This window comes from Protopterus annectens, chromosome 10.part0, assembly GCF_019279795.1.
Source record: "Protopterus annectens isolate FY-2018-M chromosome 10.part0, PAN1.0, whole genome shotgun sequence".
In the NCBI taxonomy this organism is placed as follows: domain Eukaryota; kingdom Metazoa; phylum Chordata; order Ceratodontiformes; family Protopteridae; genus Protopterus; species Protopterus annectens.
Window position 1 is genome coordinate 591,701,377 of NC_056744.1, and position 19,350 is coordinate 591,720,726.

Consider the following 19,350-nt stretch of genomic DNA (forward strand, 5'->3'; position numbering starts at 1 on the left):
AGTATGTCCCAGCATACCATAGGCTTATCAAGTATCTCACTGCAATTGTCCCTTTTCTCCCAATCCCACACAAGGGTTCATGTCATATCACTAATGTCTTATGTTGGCTCTGATATGTGAACTAACTAAATGTTTAATTGCAATTTGTCATCCTGAATATCAATAATTAGGGACTTCCACCATTTTAAATCGCAAAGCTCTGTTGCTTTGCTGTATATCTATCAAATGTCTCTCCTTTATTTATTTTTTTTTATTTTCTTATCCTTTCATTTCCCTGATTTGACACCATATTAACCTTTTGCCCACCTCGTTTTGTGTCCATATGCTTCTGAAAATAATCAGTGTTGTCTTGGCATTCTGGCTTCCATGTTTGTTTAGATGCTGCATTATAATGTACTCTTAATTTCTTGCAGCTTGTGAAGTACATCTCCATATTCATCATCACTGTCTATTCTTCCATTACATATTCATCTCTGTCCTCCCTGAGATGTCATGGCCATTGTGAGTAATCAGTTGATATACTCCATCCTTTGCCTGACCTTCTTTAAATCCACTGATATGTGGCTTGATAGATCTTATTGCAGTATAATGTCTTGGTTCCTACATTTGGATTTAGTAATGTCTTACTTGGACTCTTCTTACTTAATGGGGTCCCTAAAATTAGTGGCTATGCTATTCATCATAGCCTGTCAAATATTTTTTATTGTCTTTTCCACCATATGAATTGGGGTCAGAAGCTATGGGATTAGTCAACAATGGAAAGTAATTTGATGCTGGGCTCCAGCCTCTTCAAGGCTGGTACCTCATTTCCTGAGTAAACCTACTCTATACATGCTGCATTATGTATTGTTTAATTTGCTACTTAACACAGGTCATAGCAGTAATAGGTTCCTGTATGAGTCCATCTACATATCTATCAAATACATAAAATAAAATAATAAATTGTGGCATCTAGGAAAATCACTTCATTCTGGCAACAGTTTGATATGCCCTTCATTTTCCTTGTATTTCTAGAGTTTAACTCAAAAGTAGAGAAATTCTGCCTATAAATATCATGCACCCCATGATTTCCTGTAGTTACTACATATTATGATTCTAAGGGACCAGCCTCTAACTATACTTGCCTCATTTACCTCAGAACCATTAAGAAGCTCAATGTGAACTAGTGCTTTAATTTCATTAAATGATCACATTCGGCTACATTTATATTTGTCATAAAGCTTTATAAATGCATTTTTTGAATACTGTGCTTGTTTTATGCATAATAATGATGGCCAACTCATTTTCCAGAATTGTATGCCAGATATTATACAATGATGGGTCATTGTTATTTAAAAATGTGCATGCTTTTTGGACAGAACAACTGGCATACCCATTGTAAAGCGAGCAAACATGAATAGAAAAAAGCCAGTATGATAAAGTACCATTGAGCAGCCAGACTTTTTTCTGCTCATATATGCTGTAGAGGCATACCTCTCAACTGTCCCGGTTTTCACAAAATGCCGAGATTTTTGCTTCATATTTTCGGTCTTTTCCTCATAAAATTTGTGATTTCCTGACAAATCACTGAGGACTGAACTCACATAATAATGACATACATTTAAGTTTCAGACTTCATATCCCTCAGTCAACGTACAGTAACACAAACCTGTTATTCTAGCAGCTTTCTATGTTTATAAGAGCAACATTTACAATCTGTCCTGCAGACAAAGCACACTAACACAAATATTGTTATTCTAGTTTGTAAGACTAGCATTTACAATCTGTTCTTCAGACAATGCACACTAACACAAATCTCGTTATTCAAGCAGATTTTTTAAGTTTTTAACAGTAACATTTACAATGTGTCCCTATTTTGTAGCCTTTGTCTCCCATTATTTAAGGCTTTGTTGACATGTCCCGAGCTAAGAGGTTAAGAGGTGTGTGTGAACAGCAGACCACATAAAGAAAAATCAGGTACATTCTGCAAAACTAAAGAAATGTACCTGATTTTCCTTGTATTTCTCCACTGTCTCGGCATACTCTCGTACCTCTGAACTTTCTGATTTTTGTAGTAAAAAGAAAAGCAATGCATTTTTGCACTCATGATCAAACCACACCAAGCACTGGTAAGTCTTCGTCTACCCACAACCACTCATCAGTCATTGCTTAATTCAACAATAAAAGGTCATTATTATTAACAGTGTGAAAAATAATTGGTTGTTCAAAAATGTCTTCTCATTGCAAGTCCAGCTCCAAAACAAATTCAGCCAAAGAGAAGCACCAGTGATCTGCAGCTACCAAAAAAAGAATGAAGAAATGGAAATCATCCGCATGCATATTTTAAGAGGAGATTCTACCAATCCACATTTCAGAGCAAGGCCCCCAAAAACAAAATAATATATAACCATTTTAAAAATTCTGAAAAAAAAAATGGATACTTGTGTGCTCATGACTCTTTTAGAAATGGAAGCAACTCTATTAAATCTGATGTCTTGTGAAAGTGTGATCATGCACGTGGATGTGTACATATGCAGTACATATCTAAGCAGCCACAGGCTCTGAAATTAGTAAGAAAAAGTAGAACAGAAATTTGTAATATAACAATATTATTTAAATAAGGATTTTCTTTGTTTATAAATAATTATTTTCTATTGGAATTAGTCTAATTTACTAAGTAAATCACTAAAAGTACTCTAATGCATCACTGAGACTTGCCTGCTGGCTGATTGTTTCTGGCTACTTTACTTTCTGTCTCATAGTTAGACCTGCTCCATTCACCCTCGCTACGCTTGGCCTCACTCTGCAAACCTACCCCCATTCCCACCCACCCCCACTTTCATTAGATGTATACCTATCTAAGCCACACCCACCTATTTCTCTCAGCCTCTCCACTTCCATCCTCTATATATTCCGTCCCACTGCCCCATTCCCCACCCTCAACATTACATACTCACATACCTACTCATTTCAAACTCACTCTACCCCTCCCCTTCCAAAGTTTTACCTCAGCCTTTCAACACATCTACCAACCATGCATCTCTTCTACTCCTTAACAGCCTATACTCTCCCTCTGTACTTTCTCTACTCCACCTATAACTCCACCTCTCTCCATACATACCACATCAGACACTACCACTCTCCAACTCTTCCACTGTCCTCCCTTTTCTCTCAGTCCCACACTTACACTGCCATCAGCCCACAACTTTAAAATAACTCAACCTCTCTCCTCCCTTACTACAAGATATACTAAGTTAATTAACAAGCTAAGGAATCTTCTATTATACTCCTTAACACAAATTAAACTCCAAGCTGTCATCCATCCTAACACAAATAATAACTTTATCACCCTGCCAGCACTCCTTCCCCCAGCCCTCCCAATAACCTCTGTCCAATCTACTTCACACTCCTATCCTTACCCCCCTCTCCCAAAAACCTCTACCACTGACCTACTTTTTACCAATTTCAATCTTTGCAGCCTCATAAATAAAGCTACCGAATTCCATACATCCCTAGTCACCTACACGCCTGACATAGCCGTTATAACTGCAACCTGGTTAAATCCACACATTAAGGACAATGAAGTTATCACATCCAGCTATAACATCATTAGACAAGACAGATTAAACAAAAGAGGTGGTGGAGTTGCCATTATGTTTAAAGAAACCCTAAAAATTGAACTACTTAATTGCACCTACCCAGACCTACCCAGCTCAAAATCATAACAACTCATCTCAAAATCAATCCCAACAAAAACATAATTATCATTACCACCTATATCCCTCCAGGCAATAATCTTCATCCCATTGAAAATCTACTGTCCTGGGCATCTACCAATTTCAGCCAAGAAACTATAGTTCTTGGTGACTTCAAATGTGACTGGCCCTCCTGCTCATCTAGTACACCCTCAAGCTTCATAAACCTCTTCAAATTCACTCAAACCATAACTTGTCCATCTCACACATACCAACATTCCAATAAGCAGTCAACACTAGATTGGATTCTAACAGACCCAACCTACACTACCTAGCTGGATGCCTGCCAGACTCCCTTAGTGACCATTCTCCAACCTTTCTTTACAGAAAATGCGTACACACTCAAAGTAACATCTCCTACAAATACATCTGCAGTACAAAAAACTTCTCCCCCTGTAGCTTTAACCTATTACTTTAAAAATGCGACTGGACACCACTTAAACATCTCCATCTAGACCTGGCTGTCCAATATTTTAATAACACCTACCTTAACATACTTAATAGTTTTGCTCCCACTAGAAAAGTACACCAAAAAGCCAAGCAACTACCTTGGATATCAAATGAGACCAGACTGCTAGTTAAACATAGAGATAGAGCATGGTCAGCTTACCAGACTACCAAAGATACATCCAATCTTTTAGCATATAAACAGCTTTGGAGATTAGCTAAGAAACAAATCAAAAAGGACAAAAAACCTACTTCCAGACTAGTCAACAAAAACACCTAAACAACACCCCAAATTTCTGGCAAAGCATTAACTATCTCTTTAGCCTGAGTCTGACCACCACCCCATCAGTTTTAATACCATTCAAACTAGCTACATTAAAAAAGAACTCTAACCAAGCTAAAACCCTGCTGCCGTGCTGCTGATCAACTTCCTAATGAATTTCTAAAGATTGCTGCACCTTCTATCACCCACCCCATGTCTATCATGATCAATTATTCCATTACAGAACAATATATCCCTCTTCTCTGTAAAGTACCTCACACCATTCCCCTCCAAAAAGGTGAACCCTCCAGGGAACTAACCAACTACCGTCCCATAGCCATCCTCTCCTCCCTCACATCCACAATCAGCTCCTTCACCACCTCCTTAGTCACAAGCAGCTATCTAGTTCTCAGCACAGCTTTCAACCTAAACATAGTACTAGTTCAGCTCTAATATCTTTCACCAACACCATTAATCATCTCCTAAACAAAAGTCACTCTGTCTCTTCTATCTTTCTCAATATGCACAAAGCCTTTGACACTGTTTTTCACCAACTGCTTCTAAATAAACTCTCATTTTATGACCTCAGTACTGCATCCCTATCCTAGTTTCATAGTTATCTTTCCAATTATCAGCAAGCTACTAAATGGGCAAATAGTCACTCCCCCCTTACTCCCCATCTCAGTCATTGTACCCCAAGGTTCCATTCTTGGTCCTCTCCTGTTTACCATTATTTAATAACAAACTCAGCTCAGCAACTCAGGTAGCCCACATCATCCAGTACAATGATGATTCCACACTTATATGTTCAGCCCCCTCACCACAAGAACTTCAAATAAAAATGGAAACTTCCATTCAGGACATAGAAAAATACCGCTCAGAGCATCAACTCATACTTAACCCAAACAAAACTAAGATAATAGTCTACAGAAACAAAATATTCAAACCAGGTCAGTCCCATCTCACAATCCTGTCCTCATATGGAACCAAAATAGAACCCACTAACCAGACTAAACTTCTTGGTATCACAATAGATGAGAATCTAAAATTCAACAAACATATTTCTCTGACTGAAAGTTCACGCCAAACTTAGCACAGTCTAAAGGGCTAAACCATACCTTACTCAGAGTGCCAGACTAGCCACTGCTCAGTCACACCTGCTTTCTACCCACCTATATGGGTCTCACATATTCACAAACCTATGTAAGATTGAGCTCAATAACCTAGAATCCTCCTACAATGAAATTGCCAAGTTTGCCACTAATCATTCATGCAGAACTCACCACTGCACTGCCCTCTCCTAGCTCAAATGGCTAGAACTCCCTAATCTCTTATCACTCAACCAAATGGCCATGGCCCAAAAAATAATCTACCAACCAGTAACTGCCCTGCTCTCTCTAACCTTATCCAACCTAGTACTAATAACCAGTCCCTCAGATCCTCCATCAAGCTAATGCTAAAGGTTTCCCACTCCCACAACTACCACAGCGACTCCCTTTACTCCCACAAAATTGCCAAATTATGGAACACTCTTCCACAACCCATCACACAAAATCCTCACCAACATGAGTTCAAACAACTACTAAAGAACTACCTAGCCAAACACTGGCTTTGCTCCTATTATTCACTTATAGGTTCATAGGTGTGTACTAGGCTAATGGCCCTGGGGCCTTTAAAATTCTAGCCCATAAAAGTGCCCTGGCATTGTGCCACCCGGTGTTAGTTCCCACTGTCTTTATTAAGTAGAGCCACTGGAGTGATCCCCGGGATGAATTTTCTATTTCCTATCCACTCATCAAGATTTCACTTGAAGAGGGCTAGTGAGGTATGGGAAGTCTATTCCATAGCATCAGCAGTCTCTGTGTTATGAACCTGTCCCTCCAGCATGTTCTGCTGATTGTGGTAATGAGGTTGAGATCTCTGGAGTGTGTGTGCGGAGGGATTGAGCTTTCTTTAGATGTAGCATTTCTAACAGAGCTGGGTCAGACATGGCTTTGTAAGTCAAGCAGAGATTGCCTCTTAGTAGACAATATGAGACAGAGAATAGCTGGATTTTTTTGAGTCTGTCCATGTAGGATGTGTTTTGTGGCCTGACCAGCTGTTGCAGGTGTCTAATGAGGTACATGCTAAATGGGGCATTATACTCTATGATTGATCTAATGAGGGAAGAGTAGAGAGAAATGTTGTCCTCTTTCTTCCTGGAAGCAAAACCCTTGGTAATGATTACCACATAGAATGACTTTCTGATCACAGTGGCAATGTGGTGGTCGAAGGAGAGGTTGCTGTCAACCTGTGTCCACAGATCTCTTATAATGCCTTCAGTGTTCAATGGGCTCCCATCAATGTGGTAACTAGTGAGAATTGAGTTTTTCCCAAAGGGGATGACGACACATTTTTTGGCATTAAGCTTAAGGCCATGGTTTTGACACCAGTCATTGGTCTCAGTGGGATGTCTGCATCACTTGGGGAGTTAATAATGGCTCCCAACTTGCAGTCATCTGTGAAATTGGTCAGCCAGAGTCCCTCCATGTTGGCCTGGACGTCTGAGAAGTAGATGCCAAACAGGAGAGGACCCAGGACCGATACCTGTGGGACTCCACTCGTGACTGGTCAGCAGTCTGACTTGGAATCTGCTACTTTCATACTGTGAGTTCTATCTGTGAGCCAATTTGCAACCCACCTAATGATATAGGGGTTGATGCTTGTTTGCTGAGTTTATCAATAATTCCTGAGTGAGGAATGGTATCAAAGGCCTTGGTCAGATCAGTGTAGGCTGTATGAACTGCCTTACCTTCATCCACCGCACTGGTGACTGACCCAAAGAAATCAACCAGGTTGAGCAGGCATGATCTACCTTTCACAAAACCAAAATGCGTGGGATCTAGAGTTTGGGGATAACTTTGTGGGGAGTGTGGGTGAGATATGGATTTCCATTGTGATTAGTTTGTGGTTGGATCTAACCAGGGAGAAATTGACTGTTGGTGTAAAGCAACCGTTGCCCATGTTAGTAATAACCAGGTCAAGGATGTTGCTTCTTCTAGTGGGGGTAAGAATGAGTTGGTCTAGGGCATCAGAACTGATGAATTCCAGGAAGCATTGGGCCAGTGCATTGGTGCATGAGTAGTTTTCCCAGCTGATGGAGGGGTAGTTGAAGTCACTTAGTATGAGAGTGTTGAGTTGGATCTTAATGGTTTCCAGAATGCTTAGGAGTGTGGATTGAGAATATTGGGTCATGGTTGGGGATGTATAGCAAGCTACAGCCTGAATTGCCATCTTAATGTTAGTTGAACCTGGAGTATCTCAGATGCGTTATGCGGGGCTACTAGTTTGGAGGTCTGCAAATCCTTTAGGAATATGGAGACACCACTGCCTTTGCAGCTTTGGTCCATGTTCTGGGGCCGAAAGGTGTAGAATGAGTTATAGCCCGGTAGTGCAGTGGTGCTTTCTGCTGCTTTAAACCAGTTCTCCGTTACAGCACAAATGTTGATGTTCTCCATTTTGAGCAGTGCTTCGAGTGAGTGCATCTTGAGATTTAGACTTCTAGCTTTGAGCAGCATGACCCTCAGATTGCATTTGTTTATAGCTGTTATGGTGGAAATTTGGTCTTTAGAACACTGCCTATAAAAGGCACTATAGGGGTGGCAAGAGCCTTAGCCAGTACCCGGAAACCCAGATGTGACAGATGCAGGCCATCTCTGGCAAATCATCAAGGTTTGTCAATCATGTCATCCCAAGAAAACAGATACTGGATCCCCTTAGAATGACGCCAATTGTTGAAGTAAATCATTTTCTGTTTGTACTGTGGTATCATTTTGAGCAATGGTAAGATGCTGCTCTGGGCTAGGGTCATACCTGCCTGGGCCACATAATTCAAGAGCTCCACCATGTCTATTTTCATGTAGTCCAGGGAGGTGTGTCTCAGGTCATTCACACTCACATGGACAATGACTATACTCCCTCTATCTGTATGCAAACTCTACTAACTCATAACAGCTTCACAATGTTCCATTGATGGACAGGGATTCTTTGTTTCTAGCCCATACTGTACATACATTTGGAATAGTAATTAACTCCCTGTCATTATTTTGCTGTTGGAATATGTGCATACTGTCTCTAAATTTATATGTGGCATACTGTCTTTGTAATTTGCATTCTGTATAAGTTTTACAATGGATTTTCCTTCCATTTGAGACTCTGTACAGTTGTGTACACTGCTGTTTGTACTCTGCACTGACTACTGTATTATAAGAGTATTATTACTATTGTAAGCTTTGTTACTGCATGTGGAGCTTTTCTCCCCAGGCCACCACTGAAAATAGGCTTCTGGCCCAGTCAGACACTACCCAGTTAACAAATGTAATAAATAAATAAATATAACTAAACAGTGTTGCATTATAGAAATATATAAGGTTTGGGTGTGGATAATTCAGGTCTACCTGTGACTACATATATTTGATCACATAGGCTTGGTATTCACAGCCAAACCATAGCAGCTATGAGAAAACAGTATTTCATCCAAGCATTGTATATTATTTAATTAGAATTTGTTAAAATGCCAGTGGTTCTAGAATTAGAAAATTCTCCTGGATTCATAGGTTCATAGGTAAATTGCACAAGGGCCTTTACAAGTCTAGGCAATAATACCCAGGATATGACATTATTATGACTTAATTTCCCAGAAATTGCATGGGGTAGTATCAGGGTAGAGGGTCTTTGGGTGTTAGAGCCCTGAGTCATTTTACAGACTGCCTCTGTCCATAAGGGATGTGGGCAGTTCCCAGGAGTGAATTTGTGGTTCCCATTCATTTAAATAAATAAATAAACTTACTTATTTAGTTGATTCTAGTGTAAGTCCTGAATGTTGCTGTGGAAGCTATTGTTGTATCTTCTGGTAATCTTGCTGTGATTGTTATCCCTCATAATAATTGATTTAGTGCTCAGTAATACCCTTAAAACATGGCAGCAGAATGCATGTATTGACCTTACTCTTACAGATATTATAGATCACACTGTGGAAGCTTGCTATCTGTAAATTATTAACATCAAATAATTAAGCTATGACTGTTGCCAAGTTCCTGATGCCCAGTTGACTGCCTTACAATCTACCAACTTTCTAACACAATAGTTAATCTCATATAATGACCTTTATTCACTGAGTGCCCTTCTCTATGAGCTGATTCTTATAGCATAGACCCCCTAATGCACACACACACACACACACACACACACACACACACACACACACACACACACACACCGCACACATGCACACCACATACGCACACACACGCACACACACAAATTATCTTCTTTGAACCACAGATACTTTCAAATAGAGCTGATAAGGTCCAAAAACAGTTATGTCAGTTCCTTATTTGCACATTATCTGTCTACCATTCAGAAACAGCATATTAGCCAGACACCAACCAACACTAAAACCTCATCAAAGAGTATCACTACTTTGTTTTCCCAGATAAATTCTAAGACAAAATACTTAGTAGTTCAGAGGTGCAACTGACACCTGAGTAGGGCTACTGCATCTTCTAGGATAGGAAAATCTCCAATACAACTGCCTTATTACAAACACGGCATATTCATTCTGAGTGATGGCTGTTAAGGGGTGAATTGCAGATAGTGGGTATTGTACTGCAGTCACTGAGGACATTACTCAGCACTTGAACAATTGGGCAATTCTTAGGGGTGTATTGTTAATGTAGTAGATCCCTGAGGTAGATGACTTCCAAAAAGTATACAACAATGAATTTTTGGCATTCGGTTTTAGTCTATGAATTTACTACCAGTTATTTATTTGGGACCAACCTTCATACAGGATAGCTAAGTGATTTGGGGATTCAGTGACTGCTCCTAACTGGCAGTCATCTGCAAACTTAGTCTGCCAAAGCCCTTTGGTATTGGCTTTTACTTCAGAGAAGCAGATGCCAAACAGGAGAGGTCCCAGCACAGAAGCCTGGGTGACTTTACTGGTGACTGGTCTATTTGTGGAGGGAACTTCCTCTATTTTGATTTTCTGCATCCTATATGTTAGGTTCATAGGTTGGTACTAGGCTATCGGCCCTAGGGCCTATACAAGCCTAGCCATAACAATTACCTGGCTATTTCTTCCCACACTATTTACTTCCCTGGACCCCTGTCTAGCAGGGCGACTGACATGATCCCCGGAGTGAATTTCCTTTCTCCCATCCAATCATCAAGGTTCCTTTTGAAGAGGGCCAAAGAGGCACTCTGCTTGACATGTATGGGCAGTCTATTCCAGAGTCTGGGGAGTCTCTAGGTCAGGAACCTATCCTTCCAGCATGCTTTGTTTATTGTGATGACAAGATTTAGATCCCTGGAGCGTGTGGCTCTGAGGGATTGAGATTTCTTTAAGTGTAGCCAGTCGGTAATACAGAGGGTGACATAGGGTGACATTGCATCTAGCAATCAACTGTCATACACAGGTACAAAAGTAGATCCATACACTAGAACCATATGAATTATATGCATCTCTCAATTCTGTGGATTAATTAGTGACCTCCTAATTAATGATGAGAGTCAACCAACTGCTATATGTACATTAAGCTGCAGTTCAGAGTAGCAGTCAGATGTTCATAATGTTAAAATATCAGAAATATTTTCTACCTGAGTTTAATGAAAATGAACTCCTCTTAGATACTTGGCCAATACCCTTTTCTTACTTTGAAACATCACTTGACATCAGTGGTACTGCAAAATAAAAAACATAGTCACTGAATTTTATTTCAGTTTATGTAAAATAACAAATTGCCCTAAATCTCCTAGTGCCAAAAGCTCTTGCTATGCATTCTGTAACACAAAATGGAGGTGTAATTCCTTGTAGCTTACAGTCTGTTGTACCTCACTGTTGCCAGTGTATGATTCACCTAATCTGCTACTTGTTCACATCCACAAATCATTTGTGGAAGTAGGTGCCATTCAGTTATTTAATTATTTTTATTTATTTATCTGGCATTTGTTTACCGGGAAAGCTCGACTGTGTCATGAAGTGCCTATTTTCAGCACAGTCCAAGGGAGAAAAGTTCCAGATACATATGGTTATCAGAATGAATAACTTAACAGACATAATGAAGTCATAACATTCAAGTACAAAATTTGAAAAACTACACATTAGTTTGTCAGAATAAAAACTCAACAGGCATCATAAAGTCATAGTGTTCAAGTATAAATTATATGGAAAGCCTGATAATAGGAAGATGCAACATTATTTACATAATAGATGATTATCATAAAGATTATTAATATTTTAGAGGTCATGAAATATAGGTTCATAGGTTCATAGGTTCATACTAGGCTATCTGCCCTGGGGCAATTATAAGCCTAGCCCGATTCTGTATATGCGTCGCCACCCCCCCTTGGTATATATTCTGCCCCTTTTTTTGTTTTTAGTTTGTTGTGCCTCTGTCTAATAATGACAGGGAGTAATCCCTGGGACAAACCTCCATCCCCTTATCATCCACTTATCGAGATTTTTCTGAGAGAGAGTGAGGTGCTCTGCCTGAATGAATTCTGATTCCAGAGAAGAAGAAGCCGCTAAGGGTGGGTTATGAACCTGTCCTCTATCATTTCTATCATTTCTGTTCAAGTCCTCGTTCAAGTCCCTGCCCGTATGGGGATTAAGGATTTAGATTTGAGGATTTGGAGTATGTTTATTAATTCTGGATTTATAGCTTCTGTTGTATGGCATAGATAGATTGAAGTAGCTGTATGCAACTGAGTAGAGCTGGAGAGTTTTTTTTTTTTAGCAGCATATATGGCATCTGTTTGAGACCTCCTTTGGTCTTGGTGCTGTTGCTTTTTTCTCTTTCTTTCTGGTTGCGGCAGGGTAAGGTACATCCCAAAAGGGCATTGTACACGGGAAATAAAAGGATGATTGATGGATGATCTTGGGGAGCACGCTTTACCTCTCTGGATCTAGATGTGTGTGTCTTCGTGATTGAGGGTGGGCTGTTGGCAAGGTCTTTCTAATCACTTTGGCAATTGGGTCCCAAAGAAGATTGCTATCCCTAATAACTTTCTCTGTACTTAATGGGTTTCCACCTATGGGTTGTTGTGGGTTGCCACCTGTGTTTTGTTTTTTTATGACTATACATTTTGCCAATTTAGCTTTAACAGCATTTTTGGCGTTAAGCTTATTTGTCTGTCAGAGTGTCCAGTTATCTGTCTCTGTTTGCTGAGAGTTGGAGGTTGGTGTGGAGCGTTAGTCGCTGATTATGTGTTGTTTGGTCCTCCCATAGAGTATACCAAGTGGAAAAGTATATACCGAACAAGAGTGGTCCCAGGAACAGAACCCTGTGGGATGCCACTTGTGACCAGGACCTTCGAGTCCGACATGCTCTTGTAACTTCACTGTGGGTTCTGTCTGTGGAGCAGTCAGTTACCCATCTTGTGACATAGGTTTTATTTTTAAGCTGGAGCTTATATCTATGATGCTTGTGGGGTATTGTGTCATGCCTGTTCCAAATGCTTCTGGGGGGGTGTGACTACCTTCCCTTCATCTATGGCTTTGGTGACTGTTTCAAAGAAGTCAACCCAAAGAAGAAAAACTCATTTGCACTGAACCAAAAGGCAGGATACAGGGTAGAAGTGGGTCCTGGTAGTCTTGTCTTTGTTTTCAACTCTCCATGATGATCCTTCCTCCATGCTTAGACTAAGACCTAGCCTCTTATTTTAATTGGTTCTAGGGGTCCGTAGGCTTTTCCCCACTCTTATGGAGGTGGAGTGGGAGGGGTGTTACTGTCACATGGCTTCTGTGGGCATGCCATTAGGAGATTGTATATGCTGTATTATTTGAGGGTTTATATCTGATGTAGTCCTAGGATAGGTTCCAGGGGGAGTCTGGTGGGGGTCCTGTTGGGGTGTGTTTGCTTTGGTTTGAGGCAGCCCACCTGAGCATCTGAGATGTTTGGAGCAGCCTCTGAGGGCAAATACTGCTCTTGGATATTTGCTCTGTTTGCACTGAACCTGTCCAGTTTGATCTGATATGCAAGTGTGTTGTTTTTTTTAGAATTTGTCATTTAGAGGTTCTTTTAGTCAAAGTCTGGGTTCTGCATCCCAGGTTTCTAACATAACTGAAAAAAGCAACTTGTTTGTCTTGGGTGTCCTGTCTGTTTTTTCTCTTGATTTTATTTGGTAGGTTTTTTTTTTTGCAAGTACTACTGATGAGAGATGTTCCCCCTTGTAGGTTTTTGCTAGCTGAGTAGTAGGATCCTCCTTTGTATATATTATTTATGCAGGTCCACCTACCAGACTGACCTTGATTTATGGGATTGGGTGGGGTTTTGTGTTGGATGGGATGCATGATGCATGTCTTCCGAGAGATGTCCGATGATCCATGCATTAGGATTCTGTCATTTGGATGGTAGTTTCCACACTTTCTTCCTTTGGTTTGTGATTCCACTAAGTTTTTAGAAGTGAGAAGTTGTCTTTTTTGAAGTTTTTGGGCTGGGTTTTTTGGGGGAGGGGAGGGTGTGGTATGATGAGTCCAATATGAAATATTTGAAGTTTCATCCAGGGATGAGGGGATAGGTCATGAGTGGGTTCAGAGTGATGTCTGAATGTGTGTATGTGGGAGGTTGTGTTAGTTGTGAGTTTGGTCTAGTAGTTTTAGTTGGTTATGGTCTTTGGGAGCAGGTTCCATTGGCTCAAGGGAGTTTAGTAGTCACAGTGCTCCTTGTGTGCTTGCAACCAGTATATGTTTTCCAGTCTTCATTTGTCATGTTCTTGAATGTTTTGAATAAAAGGGTGTGTGATTCCTTCACTTGAGAGAATGGTATGTTTGATGCTATAAAAGTAAGAGTTCTTGCCCACTGTTACTGTGGGATGATGCTGCCATAAATTGTGTTGCGCCACTGGCCTGGGATGTGATGACCCTGTAATGTGGAGCCTGGATTTAAATTTGGTCTGTAGTTGATTTTTGGGTTGAAATATTTGGGTAATCTGGCCTGGTTTGGGGTGGGTGCTCTGGTGCAATAAGGTGCTGTCTGCTGTAGTGGTCTCGTCTCTTCATGCATCTTGACTTGTCTTGACTCCCAGGAGGTTAAGACTGCATAGAGCAGGTCTTCTCCATACTTTCTGAGGTCTGCTTGTTGTCCTCCGTTTCTTTAGGTTTCCTTTGTTTGGTGGCAACCCATGTTTGAGGTTCTTGTTGCCTTTAAAGGCTAGGTAAGGCATTTGAGTTTTGTTGTAAAGCAGGAAAGGGCAGGTGGGACATTTGCAGCTGTCTTGTCTGAAAAGCCCAGTGGTGACAGAGCATCCGCCAATTTAGCAAATGTGTTTGTCTTGTTTGAATGTATCCCATCATTTAGGTGAATCAATCAATCGTCAATGTTATTAAAATCTTAGCCAATTCTTAAAATTCATCATTTGACTGCTCACAAAGGCATGTCTCTGGGTCTCTTTCATGTAGTCCAGTCTTTTCATGTCTCTCATCACATTATCATGGGAGGAGGAGGTAACAGATCATATTGGTGGAGGCATAGTATAGTGTGAGTAGAGAAGGGTAGGGTGTGATAGATGGGATAGTAGGAATATATGTGGAAAAGGTATGAGTGTAACCTCAGGGGAGTATGTGAAGAGGAATGGAGGGTTGGGAAAGTTAGTAGTGGGGATAGACAGAGCAGAGATAGAAAAAGGTATAAGAGTACCTCAGCTTGGGCTCATACAGGAGCAAATCCAAGCTTTGTTGAGGTATTCTTTTACAGAGGTTTTGAAGAAGTGCAGGCTAGTAGCAGTTTTTGATAGTTAAAGGAAGAGAGTTCCATAGTTTTGCCATAGAGCAGGAGTATAGGCGTAGGCCTGTTTTTTATAGGTTTATAAGTTGTGAGGAAATGTTTGTCTTCAAATCTGAGATGTTTATTTGGGATATAAAAGTTGACTAATGGGCTAAGAGCAGGACAAGCTATTGGGCTGTGAATGATTTTGTGTACCATAGTACGTTGTACATATTGGAAGTGGAGGGGGAGTTCAAGCCATCTTAGGGAATGCAGGGCTTAATAGTGATGAGTTAGAAGGGTTGTGTTTATGGCAAATGTGGCAATTTTGTTATGGCAGCTTTCTAGCTTTTTTCTTAGGGTAGTCTGTAAGTTAGTTAGAATTGGGGCCCCATATAACAATGAGGGCAAGTGGTAGGTTTTGGCCAGTGTAATTTTGGTAGCTGCTGTGAGGATGTTTTTATTTCTGTATAGCATGCTTATTTTTTGGTCCTTTTTTAATACTGTTTTGTATGTGTATGTATATGTCAAACTTGAGATTATCATCAATTGTGACACCTAGTAGTTTGGTATGCTGACTCAATTCATTTTCAGTATTGCTGGCTGAAATGATATTGACGTTTGTTTTGTTGGAGCTTTGGGGTTTGTGGGTGAAGAGAAGGAGCTTTGGGTTTTTTTTGTGTTTTTTCTTGTGGGGGAGTTAGTAGGACTTCAGCTTTGGAGAGCTATGCATTTATGGAAGAAAAACCTATGTTGTGCATTGTAGGTGAGTTAATGTGTGATACGCAAGTGATAGTGGAGTCATCTCCATACTGGCTTAGAGTGCCTTCACAGGAAGATGTATGTAAGTTATTGATGAAGAAATTAAATATTAATGGGCCAAGGATGGATCCTTAAGGTACACCTGTGGGGGTGATGTGATATGGGGAGATAGAGCCCTGCCATTTTACTGCTCATTGCCTGTGAGCTAGGTAGCTAGAAAACCACTAAAGTGATGAGGAGGATAGACCAATGCTGGAAAGTTCTTTAAGAAGTTTGGGGTGAGATATCATGTCAGATGCTTTTGACTAATCTAGAAATACTGCAGATAGTAGTTTGCCAGTGTCACGGGCTTTGTTGACAGAGTATATGAAAGCTAATATGGCTGTTGAGGTACTGAGTGCAGGTCTGAAGCCATGTTGAGTGTGGGAAAGTAGGTTGTTGTGTGTAAGATTGTGGAGATGTTGTAGTTGCACACATTCTTCTAGAATCTTAGAAAAGGGGGACAAGACTGCTATAGAATGAAAGTATGTGATGTCAGTGGAGTAGCTTCCCTTATGTAAAGAGATAATGTGTAATCTTTTCCATAGGTTAGGGGCTTGTGATTCAGCTATGAATCTATAAAATAAGATGCTAACTGGGAATGCTGCTGCCTCTGTGGCAAGCTTTAGGTATTCTGGTGGGAGATTGAATGCTGAGGTTGAGCAAAGTTTCAGTTCTTGGAGTAGTGTTTTATTTTTTTATTTGAGATAAAGGGATGGGCTAAAATGTAAGCTGGGGATGGTTTGTTGTTTTAGTTATGAGTGAGGGGGTGGTTGTGTGTGTGTAATGTGAGGGGTGTGTAGAAGTTAGTATTTGGGGTATTAATAGAAGTAGTGAGTTGAGGTGAATGAGTTGGGTTTACTTTTAGACTGGATATGGACTCTATAAAGTCTGTGTTGAACTATCAAGTTGTTAGAGAAAATTAGGGCTATTCCACCACCTTTTTATGTGTTCTCTTTAATCCAATAATGCAGTAACCAGGGGGAAGAACTTCAGTGTCTTTTATTTCTGTTTTTAGCCAAGTCTCTGTAATAGCAAGGATGTCTGGGGTTAGAGTGGATTAACCAGGCATGCCAGAGTGTCAGTTTATTGCACATACTCCTGATATTAAGAATGATAAGTTTTAGTTTATCTATCTGTATAGCAGGAATGGGACCTGGGTTGGGATGAATGTCTCTGCACAAGTTTAAGGCCATGAAAGAACATCTAACTGTTTTAGGAGTTTTAATTAATTTGGGTATTTGTATTAGTTTTAGGTTGTTGTGATTAGTATTGAGGACTTTAGGGTGGGAATAGAAGAAGATAGGTATAGACATAAAAAATATAGAGTATACAGTATATATATATATATATATATATATATATATATATATATATATATATATATATATAATATCTATAAAATATAGGTATAGAGTTAATAAAATTTCATGCACTCTACTTCTGCCACAGTTTTTAGGCTGTGGATTGATCCTCTGCAGCTTAAGAATCACCTGTTTTTGTCTAATTGCGCTGCCCTTATTGGCCATTGTTCTGCAAATATTTGCACCTGATAAAGCTGTGTTGCAGTCTTTTCTTTCCTTAATTTTCAGAAGTATAGCCCCCATTTCAGTGCTATTTACTACAGATCTTACACACCATTTCATATCACTTACATATACATAATAGAAGAGGGAAAGTATAGATAACAGGCTGTTCCCTAACCTACATATGGTATAATTTAAAATGTTTTAAAAGAAATACTAAGAACTAAACACAGACGCACACACTTGATTCAAGGAATGATTGTGTGCTAATGTGATGTACAGGAAGCACATACTTTAATTTTAAAGCTTGATAATTCTCTAAAATATGTTATGGTATACAGTCCTGCTCTGCAGATAGTAACATGCTACAATTAACTGTGAAGCACATTTTACTAACCAAAAATGAAAAATAAGCAAATGGAAGTATAATGCCTTGGTCTTAATGTAACAAAGTGCATACAAGCATTTGGCACAATATCCTCTTCAGTCTGTCAACATATGTGATGTGTATCACAGTGATTCAGTACTCTGTCGCTGACAGACCCCAGCGACTTAAATTGGCAATTAATATTAATGAGTATTTTGCTGAATGCAAGGTATATGGTCTGTGACTGCTAAAAATGCCTTGAGTGATAAGAACACTTTTTTCCAAATCACAGCTGTGAAAGAGACCTTCTAAATATATGTCAACTCATCCCTGCACAGCTTCACAGTATTTATGATTCTCTCACAATAATTTACTGTTCAGTCTCCACTGGAGACCCCTGATGGTTAAATGTGCAATTAATATTAATGAGCACTTATTTTCAACATTATATGAGAAGTGTGCAGTAAGGCTGATGAATACATCTTGTGGGGAGAGGGGTGAGAAAATAGGTTTCCCAATTTATTTTTCTGTTTAAAAAGTCACACTGAACATCTGGTACCATATTATGTTAAACCCTCTTAATCTATTACAGCACCCCCGTAATAAGTCAGTGTTTGGTCTCTGTGGTAAAAGACAGCTCATTAAACTGATATGCAATACAGCTAAGTGTGAGAAAAAAATTTAAGCTAATGTAATCATCAGTGAAATCATTCTTCCATGTTAGAAGCTAATAAAAAATACTAAAGAGCCAAAGAGACTTTCCTATGAATTAAAAATATATAAAATACGTATAAAGCTTAATGTTACAGATTTGATAAACAGTGAAACAGCACCAGTTAATAAAAAATATCAGAGACACCTCCAACAGAACCCTTGAGAACATGCTTATGCACTGTTTAGGATGTGTGTGCATAACACGTTAATTAACTAAACACCAAGCAGGTGAACACCAAAGGCATTTTTAGGTTGTAGTTCTAGAATGAAACAACACTACCATGCCCTTCAATCTCATGTATAAGCCATTCTTACATATTATTTGGTGTCACTGGAAGGCTGGTGGTAAAGTAAGTCTGATACAGAAAAAGGCAGAAATCCATAGTGCCAATGCTGTAAGTATAAAACATTAATATGACCTCCCCACCAAAAATATATTGTCAGTACAGCGCACCATAACTCTGTTAATATTACAGTCTAACTCTAAGAGTGTACAACCATTCAGAATCTCAGCTATTGAGTCTTGCAGGATAAAGGGGTATTCTCCTTTCAGCCACTTGGGGTGTGCAACCTTAGAGTTTGAGCATAAACATTATGGACTGCGAAAATGCAGCTTCCAACATGTATGTATATTTGGACTTCTCCTATAGAAATACAGTATATGCATTTTTTTCAAAAAGTTAGTAATGTGTCTTTAAAGAATATATTGGACTGCATGTTATCAGTACATTCTCAGACAGCTAGGCAACAGCCT